The following is a 22,133-nucleotide window of genomic DNA, read 5'->3' as shown; positions in this document are numbered from 1 at the left end:
GAAGACCCTCTGGAGAAGGAAATGGCAACCCACTCCAGTACTCTTGCCTGGAAAATCCCATGGACAGCTGAGTCTGGTAGGCTACAGTCCATGGCATCGAAAAGAGTCAGACACAGCTGAGCGACTTTGCTTTCACTTTCCACTTTATTATTTTTTAGGCCTAAGTAATACTCCATTGCCAGGAGAAATATCAATAACCTCAGATGTGCAGATGACACCACCCTTATGGCAGAAAGTGAAGAGGAACTAAAAAGCCTCTTGATGAAAGTGAAAGAGGAGAGTGAAAATTTTGACTTAAAGCTTAGCATTCAGAAAACTAAGATCATGGCATCCAGTCCCATCACCTCATGGGAAATAGATGGGGAGACAGTGGAAACACTGTCAGACTTTATTTTTTTGGGCTCCAGAATCACTGCAGATGGTGACTGCAGCCATGAAATTAAAAGACGCTTACTCTTTGGAAGGAAAGTTATGACCAACCTGGATAGGATATTAAAAAGCAGAGACATTACTTTGCCAACAAAGGTCTGTCTGGTCAAGGCTATGGTTTTTCCAGTGGTCATGTATGGATGTGAGAGTTGGACTGTGAAGAAAGCTGAGTGCCAAAAAATTGATGCTTTTGAACTGTGGTGTTGGAGAAGACTCTTTGAGAGTCCCTTGGACTGCAAGGAGCTCCAACCAGTCCATCCTAAAGGAGATCAGTCCTGGGTGTTGGAAGGACTGATGCTGAAGCTGAAACTCCAGTACTTTGGCCACCTTATGCGAAGAGTTGACTCATTGGAAAAGACCCTGATGCTGGGAGGGATTGGGGGCAGGAGGAAAAGGGGATGACAGAGGATGAGATGGCTGGATGGCATCACCAACTCTATGGACATGAGTTTGAGTAAACTCCGGGAGCTGGTGATGGACAGGGAGGCCTGGCATGCTGCGATTCATGGGGTCTCAAAGAGTCGGACATGACCAAGTGATTGAACTGAACTGAACTGAACTGAACACTCCATTGTATAAATATACCACATATTGTTTATCCATTTTTCTGTCAGTGGACATCTATGTTGCTTCTATGTCCTGGCTATTGTAAATAGTGCCGCAATGAACATTTTCAAATTATTATTTTCTGTAGATATATACCCAGAAATGGGATTGCAGAATCATATGTTAGCTCTACTTATAGTTTTTGTAAGGAAGTCCATACTGTTTTCCATACCAATTTACATTCTCACCAACAGTGTAGGAGGGTTCCTTTTTCTCCATTCTCTCTTTTATTTGTAGCATTTATTATTTGTAGATTTTTTGTGATGGCCTCTTTAATCAGTGTGAGATGATACCACATTTTTTGACTTGCATTTTTCTAATAATTAGTGATGTTGAATATCTTTTCATGTGCCTTTAGCCATCCATATGTCCTCTTTAGAAAGTGAAAATCACTCAGTTGTGTCCAACTCTTTACAACCCCATGGACAATTCAGTCCATGGAATTCTCCAGGCCAGAATACTGGAATGGGTAGCCTTTCCCTTCTCCAGGGGATCTTCCCAACCCAGGGATAAAACCCAGGTCTCCCGCATTCCAGGTGGATTCTTTACCAGTTGAGCCACAAGGGAAACCCCAAAATACTGGAGTGTGTAGCCTATCCCTTTTCCAGGGAATCTTCCTGACCCAGGATATGAATTGGAGTCTCCTGCATTGTAGGCAGATTCTTTACCAACTGAACTATCAGGGATCTTCTTTAGAGAAATGTCTATTTAGACTTTCTGCCCAACTTTGAATTGGATTGATTGCCTTTTATCATATTCAGCTACTTGAGCTGTTTGTATATTTTGGCATTTAATCCTTTTTCAGTTACCTAACCTGTAAATATTTTCTCCCATTCTGTAAACCGTCTTTCATTTTGTTTATGGTTTCCATTCCTGTGCAAAAGCTTTTAAAGTTAATTAGGCTCCATTTATTTATGTTTCCATTACTTTAGGAGATGAATCAAGAAAAATTATTGCTGCTATTTAGGTCAAAGAATGTTGCCTGTTTTCCTCTAATATAATCATAGTATTTGGCCTTGCATTTAGGTCTTTAACTCATTTTGAGTTTATTTTTTTGTGTGGTGTAGAGAACATTCTAATTTCACTGTTACATGTAACTGTCCTATTTTCCCAACACCACCTATTAAAGTGTCTTTTCTCTGTTTTATATTCTTGCCTCCTTTGTTGTAGATTAATTCACCTAGGTGCATGGGTTTATTCTGAACTTTCTATCTGGTTCCTTGGATCTACATTTCTGTTCTTGTGCCAGTACCATACTCTGACTGCAACTTTGTAGTATAGTCTTAAGTCAGGGAGCCTGATTCTTCCAGCTCCTTCTTTTTTTTTTTTCTCAATATTGTTTTGGCTATTTGGGGCCTTTTGTATTTCCATATGACCTTAAAATTTTTTTTCTAGTTTTGTGAAAAATGCCATTGGTGACTTCGCAGGGATTGCATTGAGTCTGTAGATTGTTTTGCATAGCATGGTTCTTTTGACAATATTAATTCTTCCAATCCAAGAATGTGACGTATCTTTTTATCTGTTTGTGTCATCTTTGGTTTCTTTCATCAGTGTCTTATAGTTTTTGCAGTGTTTTGCCTCCTTAGGTAGGTTTATTCCTAGATATTTTTATAAGTTTTGATGTGATGGTAAATGAAATTCTTTCCTTAACATTTCTTTCTCATTTTTTGTTGTTTGAATATAACAATTCGATAGAGTTCTGTGTATTCGTTTTGTATCCTGTCACTTTACTGCATTCATTGATGAGCTAGCTGTAGCAGTTTTCCAGTAGTATTTTTACAATTTTCTATGTATAGTATCTTGTCATCTGCAAACAGTGACAGTTTTACTTCTTCTTTTGCATTTTGTATTCATTTTATTTCTTTTTCTTCTCTGATAGCTGGGTTAGGACTTCCAAAACTATGTTGAAAAAAAGTGGCAATAATAAATATCCTTGACTTTTTTTGATCTTCCAGGAGAATATTTTTAGAATGATACCTTTATAAGCACTTGTCATAGTCTCTAAACTAGTTCTTCAAATATTTCACAACTGCAGGAACAATTCCCTTGTAGTTCTACAATCTTTTAAATAGTAAATAATATTACAAAATAGAAATAATTTCCCCCCCCTGACCTCCTCTCTCTAACTTTCAGCTTCTGTTTCCCTGAGGCAAAATTTTTTTAACCCTTTGATGACTTTTTCTACTATTTATTGCAATCATAAATTGTAGGTTTATTCTATAAACCATGTATTATCTACTTGTCATTTTCAAAACTTCTAAAGATGAAGATTAAAATTTCTTAGGTTAATCTCTTTTAGGTATCCCAAACCTGTTCCACTCTTCTGCTCTCCCTTCTTATAACACCATTTAGGCAAATTTTTACAAAGTGGAAGCTTGTTGTGTTCTGTTGCTGTTCAGTCACACAGCTGTGTCGACTCTTTTTGACACCATGGACTGCAGCACGCCAGGCTTCTCTGTCCCTTACCATCTCCTGGAGCTTGCTCAAACTCATGTCCATTGAGTCAGTGATGTTATCCAACCATCTCATCCTCTGTCATCCCCTTCTCTTCCTGCCTTCAATATTTCCCAGTATCAGAGTCTTTTTAATGAGTCAGCTCTTCGCATCAGGTGGCCAAAGTATTGGAGTTTCAACTTCAGCATCAGTCCTTCCAATGAATATTCAGGACTGACTTCCTTTAGGAAGGACTGGTTTGATCTCCTTGCAGTCCAAGGGACTCTTCAACACCACAGTTCAAAAGTATCAATTCTTTGGTGCTCAGCCTTCTTTATGGTTCAACTCACATCTGTACATGACTACTGGAAAAACCACAGCTTTGACCATGTGGACTTTTGTTGGCAAAGTAATGTCTTTGCTTTAAATATGCTGTCTGTTTCTGTCATAGCTTTTCCTCCAAGGAGCAAGTGTCTTTTAATTTCAGGCTGCAGTAACAATCCCCAGTGATTTTGGAGCTCAAGAAAATAGTCTGTCACTATTTCCATTGTTTCCCCATCTATTTGACATGAAGTGATGGGACTGGATGCCATGATCTTCATTTTTTGAAGATGCCGAGTTTTAAGTCAGATTTTTTCACTCTCTTCTTTCACTTTCATCAAGAGACTCTTTAGTTCTTCTTTGCTTTCTGCCTTAAGGGTGGTTTATTATCTACATATCAGAGTTATGGATATTTCTCCCAGCAATTTTGGTTCCAGCTTGGAATTCATCCAGTCCAGCATTTCGCATGATGTATTATGCATAGAAGTTAAATAAACAAGGTGACAATATACAGTCTTAATATACTTCTTTCCCAATTTTGGACCAGTCTATTGTTCCACGGCTGGCTCCAACTGTTGCTTTTTGACCTGAATACAGGTTTCTCAGGGGCAAGTAAGGTATTCCCATCTCTAAGAATTTTCCACAGTTTGTTGTGATCCACACAGTCAAAAACTTTAGCATAGTCAATGAAGCAGAAGTAGACATTTTGCTGGAATTCTCTTATTTATCTATGATCAAATGGATGTTGGCAATTTGACCTTTGGTTCCTCTGCCTTTTCTAAATCCAGCTTTCATATCTGGAAGTTCTTGGTTCACATACTGTTGAAGCCTAACTTGAAGATTTTTGAGAGTTACCTTGCTAGCATGTGAAATGAGTGCAATTGTGTAGTAGTTTTCACATTCTTTGGCATTGTCCTTCTTTGGGATTAGAATGAAAACTGATATTTTCCAGTCCTATGGCCACTACTGAGTTTTCCAAATTTCCTGGGATATTGAGGGCAGCACTTTTTTTTTTTATTTTTTTTTATTTTTTTTTTTTTTCCAGTGGGTTTTGTCATACATTGATATGAATCAGCCATGGATTTACATGTATTCCCAATCCCAATCCCCCCTCCCACCTCCCTCTCCACCTGATTCCTCTGGGTCTTCCCAGTGCACCAGGCCGGAGCACTTGTCTCGTGCATCCCACCTGGGCTGGTGATCTGTTTCACCATAGATAGTATACATGCTGTTCTTTTGAAATATCCCACCCTCACATTCTCCCACAAAGTTCAAAAGTCTGTTCTGTATTTCTGTGTCTCTTTTTCTGTTCTGCATATAGGGTTATCGTTATCACCTTTCTAAATTCCATATACATGTGTCAGTATGCTGTAATGTTCTTTATCTTTCTGGCTTACTTCACTCTGTATAAGGGGCTCCAGCTTCATCCATCTCATTAGGACTGGTTCAAATGAATTCTTTTTAATGGCTGAGTAATATTCCATGGTGTATATGTACCACAGCTTCCAAAGGAAACTATAAGTAAGGTGAAAAGACAGCCCTCAGATTGGGAGAAAATAATAGTAAACAAAGCAACAGACAAAGGATTAATCTCAAAAATATACAAGCAACTCCTGCAGCTCAATTCCAGAAAAATAAATGACCCAATCAAAAAATGGGCCAAGGAACTAAACAGATATTTCTCCAAAGAAGACATACAGATGGCTAACAAACACATGAAAAGATGCTCAACATCACTCATTATTAGAGAAATGCAAATCAAAACCACAATGAGGTACCATTACACGCCAGTCAGGATGGCTGCTATCCAAAAGTCTACAAGCAATAAATGCTGGAGAGGGTGTGGAGAAAAGGGAACCCTCTTACACTGTTGGTGGGAATGCAAACTAGTACAGCCGCTATGGAAAACAGTGTGGAGATTTCTTAAAAAACTGGAAATAGAACTGCCATATGACTCAGCAATCCCACTTCTGGGCATACACACTGAGGAAACCAGATCTGAAAGAGACACGTGCACCCCAATGTTCATCGCAGCACTGTTTATAATAGCCAGGACATAGAAGCAACCTAGATGCCCATCAGCAGATGAATGGATAAGGAAGCTGTGGTACATATACACCATGGAATATTACTCAGCCATTAAAAAGAATTCATTTGAACCAGTCCTAATGAGGGCAGCACTTTAACAGCATCATCTTTTAGGATTTGAAATATCTCAGCTGGATTTCCATTACCTCCACTAGCTTTTTTAGTTCTTCTGTGTATTTTTGCCACTTCTTAATCTCCTCTGCTTTTGTTAAGTCCATACAATTTCTGCTCTTTATTTTGCCCATCTTTGCATGAACTGTTCCCTTGGTATCTCTAATTTTCTAGAAGAGATCTCTAGTCTTTCCCACTCTATTGTTTTCCTCTATTTCCCTGCGTTTTTTTTTTTTTTTTTTTACTTTAGAAGTCTTTCTTATCTCTCTTTGCTATATTTTGGAATTCTGCATTCACATGAGTATATCCTTTTCTCCTTTGACTTTCACTTCTCTTCTTTCTCAGCTATTTGTAACAACTCCTCAGACAACCATTTTGCCCTTTTGCATTTCTTTTTCTTGCAGATGGTTTAAATTCCTACCTCCGATACAATGTTACAAATCTATGTCCATAGTACTTCAGGCACTCTATCTATCAGAACGAATCCCTTAAATCTATTTGTCACTTCCACTGTATAATCGTAATGGATTTGATTTATGTCATACTTGAATGGTCTAGTGGTTTTCCCACTTTCTTCAATTTAAGTCTTAATTTGCAATAAAGAGCTCGTGATCTGAGCCACAGTCAGTTCCAGATTTTGTTTTTGCTGTCTGCATAGAGATTCTCCATATTCAGCTGCAAATATGATCAATCCTATTTTGATACTATCTGGTGATGTCCATGTGTAGAGTCTTCTCTTGTGTTGTCGGTGTTGTTGGAAGAAGGTGTTTGCTATGAGCAGGGCATTTTCTTGGCAAAACTTTGTTAACCTTGGCCCTCCTTCATTTTGAACCCCAAGGCCAAACTTGTTAGTTATTCCAGAAAACTCTTGACTTCCTATTTTTGCATTCCAATCCCCTGTGATGAAAAGGATTACTCTTTTGGTGTTAGTTCTAAAATGTTTTGTGAGTCTTCATAAAACTGTTAGCCTTCGGCTTCTTCAAGAAGAAGAAGACTTGGATTACTGTGCTACTGAGTGGTTTGCCTTGGAAACAAACCAAGATCATTCTGACATTTTTGAGATTGCATCCAAGTACTGAATTTTGACTCTTCCGCTGACTATGAGGGCTAATCCATTTCTTCTAAGGGATTCTTGCCCACAGTAGTAGATACAACGGTCACCTGAATTAAATTTGCCCATTTCAGTTCATTTTAGTTCACTGATTCCTAAAATGTCGATGTTCACTCTTGGCATCTCCTGTTTGACCACTTCCAATTTACTTTTATTCATGGATCTAACATTCCAGATTCCTATGAAATATTATTCTCTACAGCCTCGGACTTTATTTTCACCTCCTTCATATCCACAACTGGGCATTGTTCCTGACTTGGTTCAACCTGTTCCTTCCTTCTGGAACTCTTTTGCACTCTCCTCCAGTAGCATATTTGGCCACCTACTGACCTGGGAAGTTTATCTTTCAATGTCATATCCTTTTGCCTTTTCACACTGTTCATAGGGTTCTCAAGGCAAGAATGCTGAAATGGTTTGCCATTGCCTTCTCCGGTGGACCATATTTTGTCAGAACTCTCCACCATGACCCATCCATCTTGGGTTGCCCTACATGACTTGGTTCATTGCTTTGCTGAGTTAGACAAGGCTGTGATTTATGTGATCAATGTGGTTAGTTTTCTGTGATTGTGGTTTTCATTCTGTCTGCCATCTGATGAGTAAGTATAAGAGGCTTGTGGAAGTTTCCTGATGGGAGGGACTGGCTATGGGGAAAACTGGGTCTTGCTCTGGTGGGCAAGTCCATGTTCAGTAAATCTTTAATCCAATTTTCTGCTGATGGATGGGGCTATGTTCCTTCCCTATGGTTTGGCCTGAGGCTAAACTGTGGTGGGGTTAATAGAGACCTCCTCCAAAATGACTATGCCAGCATACCTCAAATCCCAGGACTGCTGCGGTCAGTGCTCCCGAGTCCTCGACAGGCCACTGTCAACTCACACCTCCACCAGAGACTTCTGAACACTCACAGACAAGTCTGGCTTACTCTCTTGTGGGATAACTACTCCTTTCTCCTGGGTCCTTGTATGCACAGGTTTTGTATGTGCCTTTCAAGAATCACTTGAGTCTCTGTTGTGTTCTATGATAACATTTTATTGGCTAAATAACATTCTTTTATTTCCTCTGGAATTAAGACATATTATATGTTTGTGATATATTTATATGGATACATTATATTAGCATGCCACATTTTCATATTATATTTATATTATTTATTTACATGATACTTTTTTTTTTTTTTTTTTGCACGGGAATTTCTTCTGGAAGCCTCTGTTGCAAAACTTCAATCAAGACTTTGTACTACATTAGCTTATTGCACAGCTGGCTTCCTTGTTCTTTTTTGCACTGACCCTAGAAATCCCCTTGATTTCTCTCCTCTAATTCATCACCTGTTTTCTGTATGTTAGATCTTGTCCTAGATTGCTGTAAGGATTTCATCAATTCTAGGATCAAGAGAAAAAAATCACAAATTTGTAATGATATTTCTAATTTAAATGCCATACCATATGGTTATTCTTGCCTTTCCTCCATTCCATTCTTGTATTTCCTTTGTTCATAGTACAGATCTGACAGTGAGTGTTACCCTATTTTCTTATTTGAACAGTCTTACAATACTTGTAATATAGAATCAGAATCCATACAGGTGTGAAAATCATACATACTAAAATGTCTTTAAGATTTGATATGATTTCTTTCTTTTTTCCTAGATTTTGTTTATAGTTAAACCATTCTGTTTAAAAGTTAGATCTCTCCACACTACTTGAGTGTGGTCATATTATTAATCTGAATTCATTTGTTTTCATTGAATACAATTCAAGTGTTTTTTCTCAGTTTTTATTTAATTTTAATATTTTAAAAGGGAAAATATTTTTTAAATTGAAAACTGCATAAAAATTAAGCTAAAGAAGTGTTATTATCAGCTATGAACCCTCTCCTGGCTTCTTGCTCTGCTCTACTCCTTGCAAGTAATGGTTCCATTATTTTCTGGCTTATTCTTCCTGTTTCTTTTTGTAAAAGTAAGGACACACACACGGTGTATCATGTACTGATATGCACTTTTCTCATTATTATAACTTGAAAATCACTCCATATCTATTCATATAAATCTTCCTCACTCTTTTTACAGCTCATAGTTTGCCATTGTGTGAATGTATAGTAGTTTATACAACTAATCCCAATATTCGGACATTTAGATAACTTTCAATATTTTGCCATTACAAATAATATACAGCACATGTTTTCATAGTGTTCTAAACATATCTTCATGGTAACTTTCTAGAAGTGAGATTTCTGGTAAAAAGTGTAAATGCATATATAATTTTGCTAAATATTGCCAAATTCTTCAGAAGGATTGTGCAGTTTTGCACTCCCAAAGCAATATGTGAGAACACCTATTTTCCCACACCCTTGTCAGCAGAGTGCATTATTTAGCTTTTGAATTTTACTAACCCAATAGTGAGAAACAATATCTTAGTATAGTTTTAATTTTGCATTTTCTTTAATAAAAGTAGCACTGAACAGCATTTTATGTGTTTAGGGATCATATGCTTTTCATGACTTCTTCTATATTCATATCTTTTGTCACATTTTCTATAGAATTTCTGTAAGTTTTATATTCTATGGCCTATTCAAGTGTAACTTTTATAGTACCTTTAATCACCTTATTTCTTACTTAATATTTCACTGTACAGTTTTTGAAATTTAAATGGTATTCTTTGCTTCCCAACTATTTACTTTTACAATAGTCAATGATCTTACTCTGCTTTTCCTTTCTTATTCTTTCCTCCTTCTATTCATTAGTTGCAGTATTTGTACTTTTTCAGAATATATAATGTTTACAAACTATTTTTTCCACTCATGTACTTAAGCCTATATCTAACCCTGTATTAACAGTTCTACAATTAGATATATTAAACATTCATCTTCGGTCTTCTTGTAGAAGCCTCCCCAGTCATTACTTATTTTGACAAAGTTTATCTAGTGGAAGAATCCCCATGAAGAGAGTTGATGGTTACAGTATATAGTGAGTTCCTTCTCATTCAAAGTTCTTTATTATTAGAAGCTTAATACTTGGACAATTGCTTGACTGGATATAAAATCCTTGGCTCAAACTTTCCTTCGTCTTTTAAAAATGCTGCTATGACCTTGATTTTCGTGTTGTTCTTGAAAAGTCTGACATAGTATAGTGGTTTTGTTCTTTTAATTTGATGTTTTGGGTCAGGAACCCTAAAAATTTTGCTTTTATATTTTAAGCCTAATTGTTTTAGTAGGATTTGCCTCAGAGTTTATTGTTCTAGGTCATTTTTTTTCAGGTATACAATGGACCCTTACAGTATGTACATTTAGTACTTCGTTGAATTTTTTTTTTTTTTTTTTTTGGTTACAGTTTTAAATACTACTTCTGTTAGATTGTTTCGCTTTTCTTCTTCTAAAACTGCTTATCTGCATGCTGGGCCTTCTTTCCTTACTTTCTGCTTCTTTCAATATCTCTCTAACTACTTTTATTTCCTTATATGACTTAATTTTCTTGGTTTTCTTTTTCTTTCTTCAATGTCCCTTGTTAAATTTTCTTTTGAATTTTTTATCCCTTAATCATTTTGCAATTTATTATTTTCAAAGCTGGCTTACATTTTTCTTAAATATCTTTCCTGAGTTCACTAAACTCTGGTTGTGTTCTTCCTGTGAGGAATTTTTTGGTTGCTATTCTTATGCCAATTGTTTTCACTTTTTAAATTTTTGATTCTTGATTTTTTAAAAAAATCTTCAAATTTTTGTTGGAGTATTTAAACTTCCAATTAAAATGTGTTGTAATTTTCTCGTGTTTGTTTTAGTTTTTATTTTTTGAGGATAAATTTTCTTAACTGAAAATTTTGATTCACCTTTTCTTTTTTCTTCCCTTTCAATAGCTTTGTATGAAGTTTGTCTTATTTTTTTGTAGTCCTGAATTTTTAATGGACAAGATTCCTGGTGTGAGTGTTACCTCTTTCAGTTCATCAAAATATAGATTAGTTAATGGATATTCTTTTTCGTTTGGTAATGCTAGAGGATGACACAATGCTTTATTTTTGCCCCTTTCTGTTTCCATGAGACAGTTACTTCCCATCTCCTTACCCTTTCCTTTCCTTTCACTACTGTATCTTCCCAAAATGTACCATTTCTTCTCTATTTACCTTTCTCCTGCAGAAGCAGTTCTTCCCTAAAGCTCCTACGTCAGTTTTAAGTGCCTTCTCCATGGTTGGTGCAGTGAATTTCCAGTATTTGGGTAATTGATACTGAACATTTTTTCATGTATATATTCTGTCTCTCTTCTCAACGAATCTCTTATTTTCCACACCTAGAGGTGTGTAGCAGCAATTAGAACTTTCTTGGACTTTGATAGTTATCTTTCTCTGCATAAGCTAGTATGTTTCAAGAACTGTTTTTCATAAATACATAACAGAACTTAATCTGGTCTGTTTATGATTTAACTGAATAATTTCTCAGCTCCTCCTTTCCTCCCTTCCTATAAATTAAGCTTACACTTACTCAACGTTTAAGAAAATTATATGGTAGGTGAGTGAAAGTTTGACTACATAAGCAGAAATTATGAGGGTGTTTCACTTATTTGAAGGAATTAGTAAATCACTATCGTTTGGAAATAAAACACCAGGTTATTTAATATAAAAGTGTCAGAAAGCTTTTCTTAGATGGACTCCGTATCAGTAGTGATGACTAACTCTCCTGAGCCCATCAGCTGCCAAAGGAGCAGATCCAGGCAGCCCGCTCTGAGGACAGCAGATGGACAGCTCTACAGGACAGGGCATCCAGGGAGAGCCGTCCGTCTGGGATTAGTCGAGTGCTCACTAACAGGATTCATTGATTATCTTATTGCCTGCCTGGGATATTACCAAAAAAAAAAAACCACAGTCATGGTGTCATGCTGGCTGTTAACACTAAAATATCTGTTGAGCATGGACTATGTGTCATGCATTGTTCTAGCAGTGGGAGAGACAGCAGTTAATAAAACAGATCAGGTCCTTGTCCTTACGTAGCATATATCCTGTAGAGAGAAAGAAACAAGATAAATAAAGATTTAAAGATCAGATATTATTTTCTATATTAAAATGTTGTGAAGGTAAAACAACAGTGTGATATAATAGAGAATCTGAATTAGGGGATGTCCTTTAGGAGTGTTATCGCAGGAGTCTTCTCAGAGACTAATTTAGGATTAGTCTTGAAAACTCATAGAAAGCCAATCATATGAAGAACTAGAAGAGCCTCTTAGGAGGAAGGAACAGCAACTAAATTTGGCTCATTTAAGGAACAGTCAGTGTGACTGGAATATATTAAGCAAAAAGCTGAGTGATTTGAGATATCAGAGAGGTAGAGGTGAGCCAGATCATAATGGGAAAAAAATTGGACATTCAAAATGTGATGCAAAGCCATTAAAGAATTTAAAATGAGGGAGGACTTAAATGTGAGGGGAATTTAAGAATGTGGGGACCATCCTCCAGTGAAAGAATCTAGCTCCAACAACCCTGGATCTCCTATCAACTCTGTTGACCTCTTCCAAAGATCCTTTTCAAAGAATTGTGGAACACATAAAAAAACCTCAATCCTACTCATATTTTTAAGCCCATAATCCAAATGAGCCTCTGTAGTGTCATTTTTTTTTTTTTTTTTTGTAAATGACTTAATCTATGTGTTAATTCTTTGAGTTCACACTAAAAATCTGCTAGTCAACTAAGGAATTCTTCATAGTATAAGAACTACTTATTTAACCAGGGATGACTAATAAGATGGTAAAAAGCAATGACAACACAGAAAAAGTTCAGACATTCAGGTAAACTGGAAAAGTAGATTAAGTGGCTTCTAGCCATATGTTTAACATATACATGTATATTTGAAATATATTAAATATGTCACATGCATACACATATCTCTAAAATATAATATAATATATATATATATATATATATATATGTATAGATAGATATAAACTCCCCTCCCCTCTAGATAGAAGACCTATTAGAGAGGAGTCCAGGCTTTGAGCCAAATTTTTTCAGTGTCAAATGGTACAAATTTGGGGGATAAAGAATAATTATATCCATATAAAGGTTAAAGTAAAATTTCTTTTGAGCAGAGTCTCATTTGATAATTGGACGGCAGCAAAATTCTGAGATTTCCCAGTAGTAGGTAATGCTTTCTTCTTAAGCTGTGCTTGGTAGTTTTTTGTTTACTGAGATACTTTTGCTATATGGTCCTCATGTTACTACTGAATACTTAGAGGAAGGCTAATAGAACAAATGAAATAGCATTTCTGACTTAAATTTCTTCAAAAATAAACAAGAAGTAAGAGTTCTAAAATATAAATTTTATAAATTCTCTATTTTTTTGGATGCATTTATATTTTTTAGGTTCTTTTATCAGCAAATTGCTGTATTTCTCATAATTAACTTTTCAAGATAATAGTTCACTAAGACAAAACATGATTTACATGTTCTTTTCATAGTGAGTAACTATCAAAATGATCCTAAAAAAATCTAAGTTTTACATTTTAAAAATAAGCAAACTAAAAAAAACACAATGTTAAATTATAAAATGGTATCAGTGTTATTTCTCATCTGTCTATTTAATTTATATTTGTTTTTAAAACTCTAGTGCATTTCCCATCTTCTTTAAAGGCTTCTCAGATAACATGTAACAGAAGGTAGAATGGATTAGCTCTTTTTTCTTTAGTTCTTATCAGTATTCCTAATCAACCAAATAACGCCTTTGCTTTTCATTTGCAATGAAGAGAGATATATCAGCAAATGACTACAATAAAATGTTATAGCATCACGATAAATTTATTTGTAAAAAAACAGATGTACAAAAACGAAAGTAACTGTATCTGAGTGTGGGTTTGAGAGGAAAGCTTGGGTTTCATAAAAGAAAAAACAACTAATACAGTTTTGGAGAATATAGAAGACTTTATTTGAGTGAAAAAAGTCTGTATAAAGAAGAGGGAAGAATAGTTTCCAGGATAAGAGAACACTGGATATGAAGACAGAGTCAAGCAAAAAGCATGGTATTATGGGTGCTCTGCTTGTGTATTTGTGTGTGTGTTTGTATGTGCATACATTCCTAATTCTGCATCCTTCTTCCCCTCACAGGCAACAAATGTTTATTGAGTACCTATTATGTCCCATGGACTGTTTGTTCTATAAATGAGCACACAACACTGAACAAAAAAGAGTCAATTTAAGCCTTAGTGGATATTAAATTCTAGATGAGAGTAGGGTAGACATATTCTGCAAGAAAGGAAATAAACCAAATGAATATAAAAAATGTATAGTGTTGTATTTGATAAAAAATGCCATTGAGGAATATGAAGTAGGGAAGGGAACAGGAGTTCTGGGATGAGGAGATGTTGATTTTAAATGAAGTAAATAAGGGTAAGCCCATTCAGAAGATAACATTTCCATTTTAACAAAAACCTGAGTTTATTCAGAAAAGAAGGAAGGGCATTTAAAGAAAGGCGATTAACAGGTGCAAAGGCTGTACCATTGGAACATGCCTCATTTATTTGAAGAATAGCAAGGAAGCCAAAGCAGTTTCTAATTCTTTTCATTCTCTTCATCCTCGTGCTTTAAGTATCATCAAAGTCTCTCAGTTATTAGGCATGACTTATTATTTTTTAATGATATATCTTTCACATTTTTTTTCAAACTAGGAATATTATCTTAAATTCTGAATACTGACAATTCTTCCTTTAAAAGTCTACCTAAATATCATCTCATTTTTTTTCTCTCTCAGACATATTCGGATTCTGTTTTCATAATGTTCCTTTGTGCCACTAGCCAAGATAATTATTTCAGTCTGAGTATTTTGAGTTTGATATGATTTTCAATCATCCACATAGAAAAATTTACTAGAAAAATGGATTTGTGAGTCTGAAATGCAGAGTATATCCAATGTTGGAGAAAGATTTAGGGAAATTATTGTATAGGGGGATGTTAGAACCAAAAGAATTTGTACTACCACACATTAGAAGAGGTAATAAGAATCAAGTATTGGGTATAAAATTATTCTCTAATTTAACATTGAGAGAAATAGAGAGAAATAGGCAATTTGGAGAAGAAACTTTAGAGTTCTTAGAGAACTAGGATTAAAACTAGGAGGAAATTAAAAAGTGATAAGGGTACATGAGGGCCACAATGGAAAATTTTCAGTTCTCTAGGTCTTGTACTGTAATTAGAGGGAAATGCAGGGTTAGAGTAATTTTTCATGAAAGAGACAGACAAAGTTTTTATGAAAAAGGAGGCCTAGAAAAATGGGTATTGACAATAAAAGAGATACAAACAATAATTGCTGAAAAGGAGACAGGAAGAGGTAGGTGGAGAAGAAAATATTTTTAGTTGGAATTGAAACTAGTCAGCCTTCAATCAGAACATCCATGAAAACTCAGGAAAATCTGTAGTTACGAAAGCCTAGTAAACTAATAATGTGGAGTAATAATTTGCCAATTTCTGGATAGATGATTTCTTTTCAACTTTTATGTCTTCTAAATGTTTATAGTCTCTACAATAAAAATAACTATTCATCACATTGTGTTAGATTACTCAGGAAACAGATTCTAGAATGAAATTTTGTATGCAGAAAATTTTGGGGGGTAAATGTTATTTAGACAACTTTGTGTTTTTTTTTTTTTTCCCCCTTGAGTATAATTGTAATATCAGTTTTTAAATTCTTGTCTGCTAATTCAAATATCTGCCTTTACTTTTAAATAAAATCACATTTTCCTGTTTTGTTTTTGGAAGAAGGGTATCAGAAGCACTCAGGTTTGTCTAGTTGTTTTAGATTATATTTTGGACATTGTGACAATACATTTTGGAGATTCTAGATTTTTTTTTAGTTTGTTTTTGAAAAATATTAATAAGGTTCACTTTTTGTGTCAGAAGGCTGTTACTATAACAGCATGCAAAGTTCAAACTCTGTGTCACCTTTGGCAGTCAACAGTTGAAATTTCTGGTAAGTTCTTATATTAGTTTCCTTATGGCAGCTGTAACAAATTATCACCACAACAAAATAAAACAATAATTATCTCCTGACTAAAAACAATAAAATTTATTTTTCACATTCTGCAGTACAGAATGCCCAGATTGTTATCACTGGGCCAGAATCAATGTGTCAACATGGCCACTCTCCTTTCAGAGGCTCTAGGGAATATCTACTCCTTGCTTCTTCCAAGTTCTGGTGGCTGTGGGAATTCCTTGGAAAATGGCTGCATCACTCCAAATTTTGAGGTCAGAATTCTCAAATCTCTCTCTCTCTCTGCTCTGCCTTCACATGTCTTCTGCTCTGTGCATAGTAAAATCTCACCCTGTGTCCCTCTTATAAGATACATGTGATTGCATTTAGGATGGAACAGGATAATCTGAGATAATCTTCCCATCTCAAGATCCTTAATCATATCTGCAAAGACTTTGCGATAAAAGGTAACATTCACAGGGTCCAGCAATTAAAGAGCATTACTCAGCCTACTACAGTTTCGTTAGCCTATTTGGCCTGCTAGGAGTCTGACCTGTATATACACAGTTCAGAAGTCAGTTTAAATTTTACTTATACTTGGAATTGAGGACTCTCGCTTTCTCTCTCCTTTCTGGAATTTTTCTCTCATTTTCTTTCTTCCATCATTATCCAGAACTCTGTCCTCTGTTTATTCAAACCAGAAAGATTTATTTCTTTTTTACCATGTTGTCTTCTGATTCCTCAAGCCAGAAACGTTTTATTTATGTGTGTATTTATTCGTTTTAGTTTTATCCATCCTGTTTGGCACCTACTGGAACTTTTCTCAGGATCAAAGTGTATAAAATGGGAAATTCATTTTCTACCATTTCCCTTTCCCATGTATAGAGTAGATACCTCATCAGATTCTGCCTGCTTTTCGTTTTTAACTGTGGCCTCGAACAGGTTTTTATTTTTTCTTTTTGCCAGAGCTTATAATTTGTACATATGTACATGGAGGATGGTTCCACAATAGCTATGCCTCTATCACCAGAAGCTGAACTTTTCTATTTTTTAAGAGTACATGGGACATTCACCAAAATGCATTATAATTTTGCATTATAAGCAAAGCCTCAATAAATTGCCAAAGGTCAAAATCCTTTTAGAATATTTTTCTGACAACAGTAAAATTAAACTAAAAATTTAAAAAGATAAGTAGGAAAACCTAAGGTGACTTTGGATCAAAAAAAGAAAAAGAAAAACAGAGATTAGAAAATATTTGAACTGAAATATATGATAAGACATTAAAACTTGTAAGATATACTAAAGCACTACTTAGAGATAATATTACAGCATTGAAGGCAAATATTAAAAAAGAAGAAAGGCTAAAAAATCAATAACATATACTTGGATCTCAAGAACAGAGGAACACCAAGTTAAAAGTGAGTGAAGAGGAAGAAAATATTAGAGATAAGATTAGAAATCAATGGAATACAAAACAAGCATACAATAGAATAAAATAATAAATCAAGAAATGATATCTGAAATGGTTAATAAAATTTCTAAACACTGGATTAAGGGAAAAATACAATTTCTTGAGAATGAAAATGGATATTATATATACAAATCTAATAGATGTTAAACACATAAAGGGTATTATAAATAACTTCAGACCAATAAATTTGGATGAAATGAACAAATCTTTTCCTCTGTTCTTTTCCTTTTACTTCTTTTGGTTGTTTTGGGAGTAGGATATATACTTGGGTAGATAATCTTTTATAAAGATGCTGATATTATACTCTTAGCAAATAGTTTTGTATTGTGCAACTTTGCCCCTCTTCTTATGGCACTGGAAACTGAGGTTTAAATCCAGTCTCTATCCTCCCAGTTAGTTATTACAGTAGAACAAAGGTCTTCTAACACCCTGTTCTCTGACCCTGTATCTGCCTCAGATGGTGAAACCGTCCGTCATTTCAAGAAAGTATTAAAGAAAATGGGATTTTCAGTATCTACAATGGCAGTTAAAAAGAAGGGAAAGGACATCCTAATTAAGGTTGTTAGTGAGAGTTCATATAGTATCTGATATCCTGCTCTCAGAGAAGAAAGATCGAAGTTACAATTTAATAACTGAATTGAGAATTGGCCCCTCCTTATGAGTTCCATGGGGCTTCCCTGGTGGCTCAGAGGTTAAAGCGTCTGCTTGCGTCTGCCTGCAGCGTGGGAGACCTGGGTTTGATCCCTGGGTCGGGAAGATCCCCTGGAGAAAGAAACGGCAACCCACTCCAGTATTCTTGCCTGGAGAATCCCATGGACGGAGGAGCCTGGTGGGCTACAGTCCACGGAGTCACAAAGAGTCGGACACGACTGAGCGACTTCACTTTCACTTATGAGTTCCATGAGTTGAAGGAATTTAAAAGACATATTGGCTATGAATTAAAGAGGAACATGCCTTTTTGTTATATTACACATGGATAATCATGAACCAAAATGGGCACTATTACAGAATCCACAATAGTGGACTCTCGTGAAACAATGGAATCTGTGTGAATATATCCTTGCAATGTTAGCATATGACTTTTCTGTAAATCCAACTTTTTGGTGCATGGCAGTCACTGACAAAACAAAAAACATCTTCTTCTTACTCTTAACCTCCAAAAAGATTGCAGAAGCTCTGGGTGAGCAGCAAGCTGCTACCGTTGACTATATTTCTAGTCTTCAGTACTTGAAAATTATCTGCCCAGCCTTCTTCCCACCATGTGGTCCTGATAGTATGTGTGTGCGTGCGTGTGTGTGTGTGTGTGTGTGTGTGTGTACACGTGCACAAGCACATTCCTTGGCCTGTGTTTTCAGTTGGCTCTACAAAAGCTAGGTCAGTGGGCTGATGTGATTTTCCTTGAGATGCTGCAGGCTGGGATCAGCATGACTGTCTTCAAACCAGTTTCTGCTGTGTTAAGTCTGCTTGAAATTTTGATTTTTTTCCTTACTCTTCCTCCTCTTTCCTATATCAGACTGTTAGCAACTGTTCTCCTGGGAAGCTTCAAAGTGATGAAATGGTGGGTGGAGCAGAGGAGAAAGAAAGGGAATGCGTGCTGTGGAAAGCTGCGCTGTTGCTGTAGTTTCCTTTCCTCTCACTGAGATGTAATCACTAGTTGGAGAAAATTGGAATGTTTCAAGAATGAGAGCCAGTGCAGGGTGGAAGAGGGAGGGGATGGCAGGAGAATTCAATAATAGGGCCAAGGGGAGATTAGCAATGTAATGCCCAGTAAATTGTGCTGTGGAACTCTGCCAGTGACTAAGGAATCAGAGCTACTGGGGAAAGAGGCAAATTTTCCTAGTGTTTCTTTTGAAAATTTGCAAATAAGTTTGCTATCATGCTGCCAGGTAAGGGGGGTTGAGACATGTTTCTGCAGTTCTATTCTTCCTCACTTTAGGGACAATATGTGCTAGAGGCCGTTGGCCTAGCTGACCACCCATTTCATCTGCTTTCTTTATACCCCAACACCTGCCCCAGTTACTCTGATTCCAGTCTGTGAGGCAGACCCCAAATTTACAAGCAGACTGAATCTCAACTACCGATTATGCCCTACATAATTTCTAATTAAAGTGGCATGCTTTTGTATATATTTATAGATGTTGGAAGATGAGTACACCATTGTGTCAGTTCTGAAAGTTTCAAAAAGGTTGTGTGGTTTGGAGTATGAACACTCCAGGTCTAGATAACCAAAAATTTATTGTTAATTGAAGTGAAAAATATAGTGAACTGATTTCTACACTCAGCTTTGTCCCTAACTAGGTACATGATCTTGGGCAAATTATAAGGTCTGAATTGCTCCTTCATAGAATAATGGATGGAAATGGATGGTTTCTAAGTTTCTTTAATCTTTCATATTTTGTAATGGACATATTCATCAATGAGTATATGTTGGATATCTCCTACATATGAAGCATTATATACTCAACTAAGTTTTTTTATTAACTTTTGTTTCAAAGTAATACATTGTCATGGCTACTTCAATTTCCTCAGTTGTGAAATTGGGCTAATAATGGGCCTTCTTAGTTAAGAACATAAATAATGATTGGATCTGAAAGTGATTTGGAAAATGTAAAATGCACTGTAGCAGATCAGTTCAGTTCAGTTGCTCAGTCATGTCTGACTCTGTGCTTCCATGGACTGCAGCATGCCGGGATTCCCTGTCCATCTCCTGGAGCTTGCTCAAACTCATGTCCATTGATTCAGTAATGCCATCCAACCATCTCATCCTCTGTTATCTCCTTCTCCTCCTGGCTTTAATCCTTCCCAGCATCAGGGTCTTTTCTAAGGAGTCAGCTCTTCACAACAGGTGGCCAAAGTATTGGAGTTTCAGCTTCAATATCAGTCCTTCCAATGAATATTCAAGATTGATTTCCTTTAGGAGTGACTGATTTGATCTCCTTGAAGTCCAAGGGACTCTCAAGAGTTTTCTCCAACACCATAGTTCAAAAGCATCAATTCTTCGGCACTCAGGTTTCTTTATGGTCCAACTCTCACATCCATACATGACTATTGGAAAAACCATAGCTTTGACTAGATGGACCTTTTTTGGTAAAATTTCGTCTCTTCTTTATAATATGCTATCTAGGTTGGTCATAGCTTCTCTTCCAAGGAGCAAGCGTCTTTTAATTTCATGGTTGCAGTCACCATCTACAGTGATTTTGGAGCACAAGAAGATAAAGTCTCTCATTGCTTCCATTGTTTTCCCATCTATTTGCCATGAAGTGATGGGACCGGATGCCATGATCTTAGTTTTTTGATTGCTGAGTTTTAAGCCAGCTTTTTTTTTTTTTTCACTCTCCTCTTTCACTTTCATTAAGAGCCTGTTTAGTTCCTCTTTGCTTTCTACCATAAAGGTGGTGTCATCTGCATATGTGAGGTTATTGATATTTCTCCCAGTAATCTTGATTCCAGCTCGTGCTTTATCTAGCCTGGCATTTTGCATGACATATTCTGTATATAAGTTAAATAAGCAAGATGACAATATTGACATGCTCCCTTCCCAATTTGGAACCAATCGTTATTCCATGTCAAATTCTAACTGTTGCTTCTTGACCTGCATACAGGCTTCTCAGGATGCAGGTAAGGTTTTCTGGTACTCCCACCTCTTTAAGAATGTTCCACAGTTTGTTGTGACCCACAGAGTCAAAGGCTTTGGTGTAGTCAGTAAAGCAGAAGTAGCAGATACTCTAGCAGATACTTGTGATATATTCACATACATGGGAAAACAGGTACTCCGGAAACAGACATGGAGGTTTTATTCTCTGAGATAATAACCAATAACCTGTAGACAGTTTGCTTTATCTGAAAATATATGAGGCACTTGTGACTAAATAGACTTAACCTAATAGTGTTCTCAAATTGTGTGTGTGCACACATTTCATTCATTGCCATGTTTACAATAGTAATATTTATCAAAGAAATGAAGGAATGAAACAATGAGGATAGAATAGAATTCTTTAGTAATCTTTTCACTTTCAATTTCAACTTGCATGCTAACCTCAGTGCTCGGTATTTTTCTTTGATACTCTGCTTTCTCACTGCTTAAATCTAGAGAAGGGTGTGCTAGAATTGATTGTGACTCAATATATGCTCAGGGATCAAAAGATGTTAGTGTTGACTATGCACACTTCTTCTACAATATTTTACTATCGTAATTGCTTCCTGAGTCCCTCTTTAATAACTTCAGTGGATTATTCTTACTTTATTCCCTAACACCTAACACAGGATGTGGCACAAATTAAGTGCTCAGTAAATGCAGTAAGTCATGAACAATTTGTCCAGTTCAATGATGTAATTGGTATGGGTGCCTAGGTGAAGGCACAAGACTAATGGGAATATTAGGTGGAAATATGAATGATGGGATCTTGAAATTTACCATTGAATTTTAGTTATTTCTATTTAGTGTTAAGAGGGTTCTTGACATAAGAATCTTGTCTATTGTTCACTATAAATTACGTCTAAGATCCTTCTGCTTTCCAAATAAATTAGTTTGATTCCTCCAGTTTCATAATGAGAACATTTTATGAAGAATCTGGCTTAACAGTGATGACAACCTTAAGTATGAAGCTAAGAGCCTACATTTGCTTAGCATTTTAATAA

This window comes from Dama dama, chromosome 3 (genome assembly GCF_033118175.1).
Source record: "Dama dama isolate Ldn47 chromosome 3, ASM3311817v1, whole genome shotgun sequence".
Classification (NCBI taxonomy): domain Eukaryota; kingdom Metazoa; phylum Chordata; class Mammalia; order Artiodactyla; family Cervidae; genus Dama; species Dama dama.
The sequence above is the reverse complement of the archived record's forward strand: the minus strand, read 5'-3'. Positions refer to the sequence as shown.